Here is a 13,117-nt window from a genome sequence, read left to right on the forward strand (position 1 = left end):
GAAGGTTAGAGAGCTGGTCCATCCGCTTGGCTGTGTTGATCTCAGATGTTTAAGGCGAGAGCTTTTTGTACTTTCCACAGCAGCCTTCCTAATGAACTTCTCAGAGTTGTTCAGTTCCCACAACACACTTTCAAATTCTGCATCATTGTAGTGAGTGTTCAATGAATATTCTGGAATAAGTTTTCCCAAGAGTTAAAAACAAATTAAAGACCTAATTCACAAATGACAACATCCATGGCATGAAAAATAAAATAGCTAGGCCACCAGTGTGAGAGACCATTTCTTTTGAAAGACTGCTGTCTGCACACACAGATAAATGATTAGTCTTCTCTGATTTGTATGCAGCTGGTAGCTTGTCTGAACCCTTCAGGTTATGACCATGACACTGGGATACTTTTGATTTTCTTCTTAATTGAAAATCACATGGTAACGATGGCCAAGTTCTGTGTAGCACAATCTCATCATCTCACAGGGGCAATCAATGACTTCAAAGCTGTCTGGCACTAATAGAAGTGCACTCAAATAGCTTTCAGGAGAACACAATCACTGTCTTCTCTTTTCTAATTTTTCAGCACAATAGTTTGGAGCAATGGAGGAAAAAGTGTGTGACTAGAAGAGAAAATGTGAGTTTTTATCTTGGTTCTATTACTTTCTAACTCGGTTACCTTGGGCAAGGCACTTAACCTCTCTGGGCCTCAGTTATTTCATACGTAAGACCTGGAGATAATAATACTCGACCTGCCAACCTCGCAGGGCAGTTGGGAGAATTGAATGACATAAGGTGGAATGCAAAGTGTCATGCAAATGTGAAGGGCAGGCCAGGAAACCTGGAGATTTTCAATCAAGAATCTGGCTTTTACTCTCCTATTCTATTTTTTTATTCTACTTAATGTTCTACAATGTAAGAGAATGAGAATTTTTGCAAGAATTGTCTTAAAAATCCAAGAAGTTTTCCAGCAAAGTTTTTATTTTTCTCAAAGTGTGGTGGTTTTGGGTTTATTTTGGATTGTTTTGCTTTTGATTTCACAAGTTACACATGCTCCTGAAGAGAATTTTGGAATTGTTAATATATGAAATACTGGGAAAAATTACCCATGACAAATTTCACAGATAATGTTTTTTTGAAGAAGAAGATCAGCCCTGGGCTAACATCTGCCACCAATCCCCCTCTTTTTGCTGAGGAAGACTGGCCCTGAGCTAACATCCATGCCCATCTTCCTCTACTTTATATGTGGGATGCCTGCCACAGCACGGCTTGACAATCGGTGCATAGGTCCACACCTGGGATCCAAACTGGCAAACCCCGGGCCACCAAAGCAGAACGGGTGAACTTAACCACTGTGTCACCTGGCCGGCCCCCACGAATAATATTTTAATTTGTTCATTTCCATTCTATTTCTATGCACATATATTTATAAATAAATGTATATTGTTAATATAAAATTTGACTCTTTGTTTAAAAATTTGTTTTGAGAGACCAGTCCCATGTCCAAGTAGTTAAGTTCCTGTGCTCTGCTTCGGTGACCCAGGGTTTTGCAGGTTGGGATCCTGGGCAAGGACCTAGCACTGCTTATCAAGTCATGCTGAGGCGGCGTCCCACAGAGTAGAACCAGAAGGACCTACAACTAGAATATACGAGCATGTACTGAGGGGCTTTGAAGTAAGGAAAAAGAAAAAAAGAAAAAAGAATAGTTTTTTCACTTACTGAGAGCTTTATGCAGGTTATTAGTCTGTGGAAACAGGAGATTTTTAAATGAAAATCCAACATTCCATTGAATAAATGTAACAAACACTGAGGTTTCTTTCAAATTTATACCATTATCAATGATTATGTAATAGCTATCTTTATATGTTAATTGTTGCCTGGTGTTTTGAGTATTGTTTTACTACTGGTACTCAGAAGTGGGATTTCCAGGTTAAACATTGAAGTTTTTTAAGGCTTTTGTTACAGACTGAAAAATTGCTTTCATAAAACCATGCTAATTTACACTGTCATAATCAATGAATGAAGCCCCTCTCTGATGTCACCCCCAGCTGAATCAAGCATCCTATCACATACTCATACTCATAGACACACACACACAGCACAACACAAAACAACACATGACATCTAGAGAGATGAAAAATACACATCAGTTTGTAGTCAAATCTCAGATTGGTAACAAAAATTTTTATGTGGCTAGCAGACATGTTCCAGTAACCTGTGGTGATAGCACTTAAGAGATTGAGGATATACACCTTTTGGTCACTCATTATTTACTTAGGATAGATTCTTAAAAGTGAATTTATTGGGATTGAAATTCATGAACAAGTAAAAAAAAAAACTTTATATACATTCTCAAATTGCTTTTCACAATGATTACGTCAGTTTAGGTTCCCACAAATGATATTTTTCATTCATTCATTCAACAAATGCATACAGATCACTTACTCTGTGCTGAACATTGTTCTGGGCACCAAGAATACAACAATGAAAACAATAGTCGGCAACTGCAGCCCTCATGGAGCTCATACTGTAGTTGGGAGGAGAGAGAGAATAAACAAGATCAAGAAGTAAAATATACAGACAGACATAACAGCTAGGGAGAAGAAGCAAAAAAGTGGGAAGTAGAGTAATGAGGGTGGGACTTAGCAATTCTAGTTTGGGTGCTCTGGGGCCTCAAAGAGAAAGGGACGTTTCAAGAAAAATTTCACTGAGCTACTGATAGGGTAGGTAAGAAGAAAGTCAAGAAGTGGTCAATGGATTTAGCAATGCTGATCTTTGTGGACCTTAATAAAATCAATTTCAGTGGGCTGATAGGAGTCAGAGCATTGACCTAAGGGATAAGGGTCAAAGAGGTCACTAGGTCTGAAACTGCTTTAGTATTTAAGCTAATGAGGGAAACGACACCTAATCCAGATCAGAAGACTAGAGAGTGGTCTAGGGTCAAAGCTCTAGCTCAGAATATACTTGTTTATTTGGCTGAATGTCCTCTGTGTGTCATATCCCCACTGTTATATTGTCACCCGGGTGCTTTCCTTTAAAATACTTAAATATGGCATATAAATTACACTGGGGAGGGAGAGGAAGGTTACCTACCTTCAGAAGTATCCTCTCTCAGAATCTGCATTCAGTGGTAGCTGTATAAAGGCTTCAAATTCATCGAAATCTACCCTCAAAACACCCATTAATTAGCATAAGGTAAGTTAGCATAATTTTCATTGATAAAATGAAAGTGTTCAAGATATGTGATTAGCCAGAAAGATTTTGAAACACCTCCTTGCATCAATAAGTATATAAAAATCCCATTTATCCCAATAGCGTATTTGACATAGCAATTTAGGCTAGGAGCTCCATTTAGGGCTGTGCACCCTTGTTTCATGGAGGACTCTGACTCTCTAAATCCAGACTAGAAAGTTGGCTGAGCTTGCCTTCAGAATACTGTTAGATTTACCTGGGAGCGAAACTCTTACACAACGTGCTTGCCTGAAAGCCTGAAGGCATCCTGTATCTTCTTCTCCCTAAACTTCTTTTTCAACCTCATGCCTGGAGGGATGGGGACACTTGTGAGCAGGCAAAGGCGAAGTAAGAGTGTTTCCTGAATCTCCAAAATAGGCACAGCAGCTGCATCATCTTCTAAGAGGTTCATACACCATCCCGTGGATAACCTGGTTGCCATAAAAGCTTCCATGCCTCTGAGAAGAATCTGAATCAAGCCTTGCTGTGTCTGTATAAACTCTTCTATGTGAATCTCCGGGGAGTTACTTCCTGGATGTGTGAGATGCGGAAATCTTCAAGAAGATGGGTGACCACCTGACCAGCCCTCACATATTCCCTAGTTAATTACCCCATGAGAGGCTCATTGTCATGAATGGCAAGAGGCCTCCAGTTTGGGTCTTCTCAGTGGGCAAGTCTCGTGGCCTAGAGCCTTCCCCTTTGGGTTCTGCCAAGGGAAGCTTTTTAGCCATTCTCCAAGCCTCTTCCAACAACGAACCAAGTAGAAAGAATAAAGCTTCTCTATTTCTCCAAACAGTTTAAGCTTGATGTTTTCCTTTAATTTATTTTATTTTGTTTTCCATTTACTTATTTCTGAAAGAACAGATGTATACTCATACATTTATTTTTGCCCATAAACATGTGGGTAGGTGTTCCTAGGTATCCCTGATAACAAACCTGATTGCTATTAGAATATTCAAGGACAGTTCATCTGCAGAGTCCCTGGACATATTTCCAGTAGATTTAACAATCATTTACCTCCCGCTCCTAGTACATGATTATCTGATTCTATAAAGATGAATTTATTACTTTAATATTTGAACTATTCTAAAAGTAATTAGCAATATGCACATTGGAATCAGGCAGAAGTGGATTCTACCAGTTCTACCATTTTCAGGCTGTGCAATCATGAGTATATGATTTAATCTTTGAAGCTCATTTCCATCATTTGTAAGATAGATATGATAATATCTTTCTTGCAGTGTTATGAGAATTAAATAGAACAATATATATGAAGTGTTTAGCAGAGTGCCTGGCACATAATAAGGACTGGATAAATGGTACCTAATATTGCTACTAAAGTAGCAATACTTTATTGCCATCATAGTGTATAAAAACTACAATTCTCAGAATGCGTGCTTTGGCACTTTCAGTCTCCACTCTTTCCTACAACTGAATTTTCATACATGGTTGAACTATATCACCTCTTACCCATGGCTAAACTGCATTACAAGGAATACATTACAAGGAAAAGTATGAATGAACAGCCGGACAGCGATAAAATTGCTCTACATTGCTCATAAAGCAACTTGCTTGAAGTAAAAGGATGGCTTTACTTCTAGTTAGTAAATGGACTCGCTGTCTTAGAAGCGATGGTTGACGGTAGTAGATAGAAAACCACCCTCTTCCTGTGTAACCAAACTCTCAGTGACCCATCTGAGCGTTGTTAATCAAATTCCTTCCAGGATATGGGAATTTTTTTACATTTAATCTTAATAACTCACATTGTTTTCATTTTGTTTGTATTTCTATATTCTGGTTGGTTTTTGATTTTTTGTTATTGTCTGTTTGTTTTTTATCTTTTTTGTTTGCTTTGCATTGCTTTTTTTCTATTCAGAGTGTCAATAACTGCCAGACAACTTTGTTGTTGACCCAGAAGTCCATTGAGCATGCTTTATATCTTCTCATAAGAAAAGTGATCAGAAATAATATCAAGTATATCATAAAGTCAACCTGGAAATGCTATATCAGCATATATTCTCCATATATTAATCTTTTAAAAAAAATTGGTAAACAATTCATATGGACTCGATTTATTACTAAATTACCTTAACTGACTCCCCTTTCGCAAGATTCTGAAAGAATACTTAAAGGTCAATTTGATCACATGCTTCTAGCATCACCTCTGTCCCACTGGATTGCGCCATTGTCACTCATATATCTCAGCTTGTTCGTTCACATGACCTCTCGAGAGAAAGCATCACCGCAATTAGAAAGAGACACTACAATAAGTACCCGCAGAGTACTGAGGGAAGAGAGGCCTAAAAATGTCTCAATCTTATGTTGCTCCCGAAAGCCTGTGAGACTTCCCAGGAAAGAGCTCTTCAAGTAAATGAGCTGACAACAACACATCCTCCCTAAGAAACTGAACAGAGCCCACACAGAACAGCTCAAGGCACATCACTGAGCAGGCTACACGTGAACACACTCAGCAGTGAAACAAAACTCAGTGAATAAATCTCAAAGCTTTGCAAATCATTTTTCATGATTTCTTCAATGTGCATGTACTAAAAATCAATTATTTTCAAAGTCTTTTGGGGTTACAAAAAATAACAAACATAGCCCAGCCTTCCAATGAGCTTAATCTTGACCCAAGAAGATATTAAAAATACTCACAGAAAAGGAACACAAAGTCAAAATATTGAATATGCTGCCAAATAAACGTTTGACAGAGGCACGGAGTTCAACATGAGACAATAGAAGAGGTATTCCCATTGGTTGAGAGATGAGAGAAATCTTCATAGAGAATTTGAGGAATATTGTAAAGGTAAGCAAATTCCAAAATTGTGATACAAAAGATGGCAGGTTTTCCTCGATAAACAAGGTCTGGTCAAAGAAATAGAAGCAAGTATGCGATGAGTTCATATGTCTAGTTCCACTGGAAAATTCATGTAAAAGAATTACTCGGGGGGAACATTTAACTACTTTGTGGAGGGTTTAAGAAAAAAAATAAGACAGCCTTGTAAATTACACTTGCTGGCAAGTATTCAGTGTATTACGAAGAATCCTTCTTATGCATACACACACAGACACACACACACACCCCTAAATGAAACGGCAGAATATGAAGTAGAGGAAACATTCAGTCTCTTTTCTTACTCTCTTCAGATTTCTGAATCCTACTGTCACAAATCCTGTATCCCCAATGAAACCTTCCCTTGATAGTCGAACTCAGAGGCATTTCATCCTTCCTTTTAAATTCTGTGTCACTTGCTCTCCCTATCCCCCATTTGGCCATTCTATTTGACCTTACTTTGCCCTTTATCTTTTTATGAATATTATCTTATTAGCCAAATTTTAATATATCTTGAGAGCAGGTACCATGTCTCATATTTTTTATGCCTTATACATATTTTCATTTATTAATCTAATATTTCTGGTTTTAGTGGCTCTGGGTTATGAGAAAGGTCACTTTATACACTCTGGTGGAAAACAAAGGGAATGAAAAACATCACATGTTCGCTATCCGCTAAATAAAGTGATTTGAAGAATAAAAATATATAGGTCTGCTTCCACCCCAGCCGTATGAATGCTTTTAAAATAAACATTCTTTAAGTGTTGTCTCCAAGCTTCTTTAGACTAAAGGATACAGACACATCTTAGAGCTAGTATTTAAATTTAATAGACCAGAGCTTTATAATTACTTTGGAGTAGGCCTGGGGAATAATTATGCCACCATTTGGTGAATTTTCTTTTCAGATGACATCACCCTGAGTACTCAACCTCAGGGGGCTTTTCATATAGCATAGTCATGTCAAGATGCTATGATAGTTAGTCATAGAAATTGTATTAAAACAGATTAGACACCAGTGTAAATTGGTTGGAACATCAGAAATTTCTGGACTTAGCATTGACTGAAGAGTTACAAAGCAATTTCATGTGAATATCAATTATAAAAATAAGCCATGTTTATTTTATTATTATTGGGATTTAGGGGACACATTAAATAAACATATTTTTCTTTGACCCAGATAAGACCTATTGTGTAATAAACACAGGAATCAGGTAAATAGAGACCAAAATATCTTTATTTTTTCAAGAAAACTTCACACACAAAGTTAACAGGAATAATACAATGAACCTCTACAGTCCATCATCCAGCTTCAATGTTCATCCATTCTTGGCCCCATTTGCTTCATCTATATACCCACATCCGCTTTCCCATCCCCTATTGGATTATTTTGAAGAAAATCCCAGACTTAATATGACTTCATCCATAAATATTTAAGTATATATCAATAAAATATAAGGAATATTTTTAATATAACCATGATATCATTATCATACCTAAGGAAAAAATTAACAATAATTCCTTAATATCTGTGAGGGAGCCTTCTAAGATGACCCCCAATGATCCTTACGCCCTGATACCCAAGCCTTTGTTGTAATCCTTCCCCCTGAGTGTGAGCTAAACCTATTCATGAGTAGAATATTGCAAAAGCGATGGACCACCACTGAGATTAGATTACAAAGACACTGTGGATTTCATCTTGCAAATCCTCTTGCTCTCTCTTACTATCTCTTGCTCTCTCTCAACTCTCTCTCTCTTTCTGAGCCCTCATCTGTAGGAAGCAGGCTCTCTTGTGAGTAGTCCTATGGAGAGGCCTACATAGTAGGGAACTGATGACTCTGGCTGTCAGTCAGATTGGAGCTGAGGCCTGGCAAGAGCCACCTGAGTGAACTTGGAAGCAGATCTTCCCCAAGTCGAGCCCTGAGATAACTGCAGCCCCAGGGGACACTGACTGCAGCCTCACGAGAGACTTTGGGACAGAGGCAGCCAGACGAGCCATGCCTAGATTCCTGACCCACAGAAACTGTGAGGTAATTAATGTTTTTTATTTTAAGCCACTAAGTGCTGGGGTAATTTGTTACATGGCCATAGACAACTAATACAATATCATTAAATATTCAATCAGTGTTCAAATTCTTTCATTGTCTTATATATGATTTTTTACGGTTGGTTTGCTTGAGTCAGGATCAAACAAGGTCCTTACATTGTGTTTAGTTATGTCATTTAAGTCTTCTTATCATAAAATTCCTCTTCCTTCATTTTTCTTTGCCATTTTTCACTTTTCTTATTGATAAAGCTGAAACTAGAGACCATGACATGGTGTGGAGAAAATGGGCTTGTCAGCTCTTCCTACTACCTTGATCCAGACCTAAAACCAGCTGTTTAGGAGGAAAGTTTAGATTTCCTGAGCAAGTACACTTCCCCAGAGTCCTATCTCTAACTGGTCTGGCAGAGACATTGCAGAGAAAGACCAACAGTCCCAGCAAATAGGCATAAATTATCAGCTATAGTAAGACCATTTGTAGACTGAAATGAACTGTGAGGGCACACAATCAAATGTTTAATTTCTTTATATTAAAATTACTACAGACACCATTTTAAAATTATCTCTTGTTCTTATTACTCTAGAATAGATAAATCTTCAACTAAAAACATTTCTCACTGTAGTTTCAAGAAGAAGACTTGTTTCTTCAATGTTAATCAAATGGACCAAGTACCCACCCGCAATAAGTTTACAATCCACTGGAAAAGTTAATCAATCACACACGCACTCGTACACATGCACGTGCACGAAGTATGAGAGACATAGGAATAAAAATATACAGGAAAAAAATGAAATGCTTTGAAAGATAAAGGAGTCTGCTGTGAAAACACAATGTATAAAACTCTAACTTAGCCCAAGGATTAGGAAAAGCTTTCCTAAAGACAGAGCATTTGAAACAACATGATACAGATGAAGATATTGTAATGACTGTATTATAGATACTGGTTTTATCCTAAGATCACTGAGAAGATATTGAAGAGTTTTAAGCAAGAGAAAGGTATAATAGGACTTGGGTTTCAAAGAGAATGGAGGATGGTTTAGAGAGGGGCCAGCATGGATGTGCTTGCCTCAATACCTCTGTCTTTGACACCGTCCCTCCGATTTCACTGTCCACATAGAAGACAGATCCTGTACCCTGGCCACTCAGTTCCTTAACTATCTTCTCCAACGATATCCTCATCCACCCTACTTCAACTCTGGTCTTGCTACAGACCTTTTCATTACCAACCACTGCCCTCCCTCCATAATGTCAATTTCAAGCATCTCACTCTCTGGCCGTCTAACCACTCCAACTCATTTTCTCTTCTAGCCATATTAGTTTCCTATTACTGCTGTAACAAATTACCACAAACTTGGTGGCTTAAAACAACACAAGTTTATTATCTTATAATTCTGCCTTACAACACCTTCACAATTCAATGTGAAATGAGTCTCGCTGGCTAAAATCAAGATGTCAACAGGGCCCTCTCCATACTTAACCCATCAGCAAACTCCGGCGTAGTTAATCACTTCCTTTTTATTGAAACACTTTCTTCACTTGGTTTCCAGGACACCAAGGAGTCTCTTAGGAGTCTCCTCCTACCTTACGGCTCTTCCTTCTCAGTTTTCATTACTGAGCCCTCTTCACCTTCCTAAGCTCGAACATTGGAGTATTTTAGGATCCAGTTCTTAGGTATCTTCTTCTCTATCTAATCTCACTGTTCAAGTAATCTTATCTGGTTTTAATTATCACTATACTGTATGCTTTCAGATATCACTATACCTTCACTAGAATGTGTGTCATTCTAGATGTGCTGTAGGGTACTTGCTAAAAATCACAAGCTCCAAGAGCAAGTTTCTTGGATTCAAGGCCCCATTCTGCCACTTAGTAGCAATGTGGCATTGAACAAGTTAGCATACTGTGCCTCAATCTCCTCATCTGTAAAATGGGGCTAATGATAGTGAGCTCACAGGGATACTGTGAGGACTAAATGAGTGAATAAGATGTAAAGTGCTTAGAACAATGCCCAGCATATTGTAACACTCAGTAAACGCTACGTATTATTATTAGGCATCCAGTTGACCTTTCAAGTCTAAAATCCAGATTTTCACCAACAACTTTATCTTTATACAATCTTTTCAGTCTCAATATATATCAGTTCCATCCTTCCAGATTCTTAGGGAGAAAAACTAGGAGTCATTCTTCTTTCTTTCTTTTATCCCTACAGCCAATACCATCAGCAAATTTTCAGTTCTACCTTCAAAACACATCTGGAATCTTATAGATTCTAACTATTTCCATTAATAGTACCTTAGTCTAAGTCTAAGTCTTAATCTAAGGTGATTATCTCTCATCCTATTTACCTCTTTAGCCTTATAACTGGTCTCACTGATTCTACTCACCTCCTTGAAATTAGTTTTTAACACAGAAGCCAGAATGACTGTATTAAGTTGTAAGTAAAATTATATATTTCATCTGTCCAAAACCTCCAGTGGTTTTACATTCACTCAGAGTACAAGCCAAGGCCCTTACAATGGCCTCAATGCTGTATATGATTCTGCCTCATGCTCCATCTCAGTTACTAACTCCTGCTACTAACTCCATCAATCACTCCACTCTGACCACACTGGTCTCCATGATGTTCCTCAGTTACTCCAAATATAGTCCCACTAAAGAGCCTTTGTACTGACCAAAAAGCCATTTATTTTTGAGGTTCCATACTTCCTTTACCTCACTTTATTTTTCTCCCTAGCACTTACCATATTTGCCATAGTACCTATTTATTTTTCAGTTCTGGCTTCCTCCAAATCAACCCTCAACTTCATGAGGACGAAGAGTTTGTTTTATCTAATGTTGTATTTTCAATGCCTAAAACTGTGTCTGGCACATGGTGATCACTGAATGAACCAATGAATTAATGAATCAGTGAATCAATGAATGATTTTATGTCTTATACAACCAGTTGTCTAATATTGACATTCAAAGAACCCAGGAAGACTCCAAAAAGAAAGTTTGGATTAAAAATAATTGGATTGGTGATAGATATGTTGAGTTTTAATGTTAAAGTGTCTTTGGGACATCCCAGTGAGCACTAGATACATATGTCTGGAGTCCAGAGGAAAAACTGAGATGTAGATGGAAGTGTGAGGGTCATCAACAGAGAAACAATCATTGAAACCATCAAGATGGACGAAATCCCCAAGGGAGAGTATACAGTGAGAAAAGAGAGGAGCACCTACTGGAAACGTGAAGAACTCCAACACAGAGCTGAAGCCAGGAAAGAATTCTACAGCAAGATGAAGAGAAGCAAAGGAAGGGAGGTAAGGGGCAGCATGGAGTAAGCAGGCAATTCTAAGTATTTGTTTGAAGTTTGCTGGGAAGGAAATGTTGTTATAGGGAGTGGTAGAGGCAATGTTGGAGAGGGCCTGGACCCTCTCATGTGTAGCTCATTAGGGTGACTAGTGTGTAGAATGGGAACCCTGAAAGCTCTAAGATGAAGAAACATAATTAGATTGAGCCAAATGGATTAAGAGCCAGGTTTTAGAGAAGCAGCATTTGTAATGCTATCAAATAGCGAAGGCTACTACCTTGGCTTTCAGCATTTTTTATTTTTGAATGCTCAGTAAAAATGTTTTTGGCAAAGGACTTCTACGTGTCTAGCCTCCTTAACATCCTTCAGATACATGGGGAGAAATTACTCAAAAGAATATATTTTGGTTGAATTACACAGAGTTTAAAGAGTTTACTATCAGGACTTCTCAATCTTTCCATAATGACTGAAATTTCTCTGTATTCAATCATCTAAGAGGAGTTACTTCACAATATATGAACCAAATGAAGGGCTAAATGCATCCTATTTGGTTTTTCTTCCTCCAACTGACCTTGTTAGCTTTGGAAATAAATGCTATGATTCCTCAAGCTTTCAGAAGGAAGGTGGATTTTTAAGCACTTTGTATCACACAAGAAATTTACATGGGAATATGGAAGAAAAGTTAACCAGAGGAGAGGGTCACTCATCATCCATCAGGAATTAAAGATGGCTTAGATACGCAAGAGCAAGCAGGGGGCATTGTTTATAATCAAAGCAGCACCAGAATATAAAGTAGCAAACACCATTGACACAGCCTTAAATCACTTACAATTTTGATTCAATTCTCAAATATTTTATTCAACAAAACAATTGCTCAATCACTGTAGTTTTCTTTAAACATAAATGTCATGGTCTCTTAAGTTTAGGTTTTCTCCAGTGAGCACATAGAAGGATTTTCCAGGGCTGGCCTGGTGGCATAGTGGTTAAATTCTCACATTCTGCTTCAGCGGCCTGAAGTTCACCACTGGTTTGGATCCTGGGCGAGGACCTACATGCCACTCATCAAGCCATGCTGTGGAAGCATCCCACATAGAAGAACTAGAAGGACTTACAACTAGGATATACAACTATGTAGTGGGGCTTTGGGGAGGAAAAAAAGAGGAAGATTGGCATCAGATGTTAGCTCAGGGCCAATCTTCCTCACCAAAAAGCGTAAAAAAAATTAAAAGGACGGGGTTTTCCTACAGATATCTGACTAGGTCTCTCACTCACTTCTTTGAAATATTATCTCAAGTCACCTCTCAGGTAGGCCTTATCTGACAACCCCATATAAAATTTAAATCCCTCTATCATTTTCCACTTCAACTATTATTTATTTATTTACTTACTGTCTTTGCTCCCCACCCCAACCCAAATGAAATGTGACACCTTTGAAAGAAAATCTTTGTTTTATTTTGTTGTGGATATATTCCCAATTCCTGATATATAGTAGGGACTCAAGAAATATTGTTTGTTTGTTTGTTTGTTTGTATGAGTGAATGAAACAAACTTATTTGAGGGAGAAGCTATGGACAAATCAATTGCATATTGTTTTTTACAACTACCTGAGGTTTATGACTGTTCCAGAGAAACAGCATAACACTGAGGAAAAAGATGGAGGAAAGTTTGCAGATAAAGATTTCAGGGGCTTGGCTATTCATGCTAGCTCCGCCATTTCCTAGCTATGACACTTAGGT

The sequence above is a fragment of the Equus asinus genome, chromosome 1 (assembly GCF_041296235.1).
Source record: "Equus asinus isolate D_3611 breed Donkey chromosome 1, EquAss-T2T_v2, whole genome shotgun sequence".
NCBI classification, from domain to species: domain Eukaryota; kingdom Metazoa; phylum Chordata; class Mammalia; order Perissodactyla; family Equidae; genus Equus; species Equus asinus.